This window comes from Propithecus coquereli, unplaced genomic scaffold (genome assembly GCF_000956105.1).
Source record: "Propithecus coquereli isolate 6110/MARCELLA unplaced genomic scaffold, Pcoq_1.0 Scaffold65, whole genome shotgun sequence".
Taxonomy (NCBI): domain Eukaryota; kingdom Metazoa; phylum Chordata; class Mammalia; order Primates; family Indriidae; genus Propithecus; species Propithecus coquereli.
Genome location: NW_012152507.1, coordinates 2085883 through 2087551, shown reverse-complemented (window position 1 = coordinate 2087551; position 1669 = coordinate 2085883). Strand labels below are relative to the sequence as shown.

At 37.1% G+C, this 1669-nt stretch overlaps 1 protein-coding gene across 1 annotated transcript in view; it reads left to right on the top strand.

Annotated features, from left to right (window-relative positions):
- PRMT9 (protein arginine methyltransferase 9) overlaps nucleotides 1-1669 on the top strand; it is a 57502-nt gene that overhangs the window by 38240 nt on the left and 17593 nt on the right. The window lies entirely within an intron of this gene.

Below are 1669 nucleotides of genomic sequence, written 5' to 3'. Positions count from 1 at the left end.
GCCTGGCTAATTTTTTCTATATATTTTTAGTTGTCCAATTAATTTCTTTCTATTTTTGGTAGAGACGGGGTCTCGCTCTTGCTCAGGCTGATCTCCAGCTCCTGAGCTCAAACAATCCGCCCGCCTCGGCCTCCCAGAGTGCTAGGATTACAGGCGTGAGCCACGGTGCCCGGCCATGGGTCAGTTTTAAAACCAAGACAGCCCTAGGGAGAGCAGGACAAGTTGAACATCCTTGTGTATATATGTGTGTGTTGGTAGGTGGTGAGAGGATGTGCCATATAAAGAAAGTGCCCAAAGAAATTGGGAAATGTTACATAGAATCCTTCTCTGAAGATCTTTAAGTAAGATTAAATGTTGAAGTATGTAAGTGTTATAAGTGAAACTTGTCTGGGGATAAGACTTTGTGAGGCTCATTTTATCCTAAGATTTTTATAATTTAATAGAAGTTTTCCTCTGTTAATTGTCACTAGGTTGTTCTTGAGGTGGTCTGCAACTAATTTAACAATTATGCATTGTGTACTGAGACTGAGCTGTCTCTCTGAGCTTCAAGAGCATTCCTTATCTGATACAACATTTCAATAGTTTAAAACATGGTTGTAGCTGCTAATTACCCCAAAGCTATCTTTTTCTTACTTTAGGCCTTTTTTTATTTCAGTTGTTTTTGCCATACACAAGCCTTACAAAGGTTTTAATTTTGAGGGTAATGTCTGCCTGTTTAACACTTACAAGCAGTACGGAAGAATAGAAAAGACAAAGTCTTAGTATTTTTCTTACCTTTAAAAATCACACCCCTTCTTTCCCTAGTTTGAAGTTCATCTTTTCAGACTTGCTTTTCTGTTCTTCTACAGACAAGACACACACACACACACACACATGCACGCGCATACACACACACACACACACACACTCTTTTTAAACAAAACAATCCCTGTTGCTTTGCCAGTTGCCTTTTTCATTTTACAATATATCATGGACTTCTTTCCATATCAGTAATATGTTATCTGCCTCATTTTTAAAAATAATAATTGCATGATATTCCAATATGATAGGTTAGAGCTTCCCTCCCATCCAGTGTACCTAGATGGTATAGATGTGCCAAGATACTGATTCCCTAAGGGAGTTGGGTAGGACTAAGAACTTCAGAGATGGAAAATGGTACGATCTTGAGGCATGTACATATTAAATGTATAAAATCCTCTCATTCCTTTTGTATTTTTCTCAGGAATTGAAAAGTCTTGCATCTAAAAAACCTGATAAATTTAGCATCCCTGTTACTAAAGAGGGCATGCTAGATGCTATTGTGGTTTGGTTTGTGCTCCAGCTTGATGATGAACACAGTTTATCCACAAGTCCTAGTGAGGAAACATGTTGGGAACAGGCTGTCTACCCGGTACAGGACCTTGCAGGTAGGTCTTGTCTAATTTTTTTTTAAACTTGAAGCTTTAATCCTCTAAGCATTTGAGTCAGTGGCAAAAAAAAAAAAAATTAGTTTGGATATGAAGTTTTCAGTCAAGGGGGGGTTGGTTAAATCTTTCAGAATTTTATTTTTCTTTTTCAAAAGTAGTTTTAAATAACATATGTAGTTAAGAAGAGAGACTAAAACATAACTCTGCTGCATAGTACTCAGAAATACCTATCATTAAATCATTTCTTCAACTTTGATTTCTCT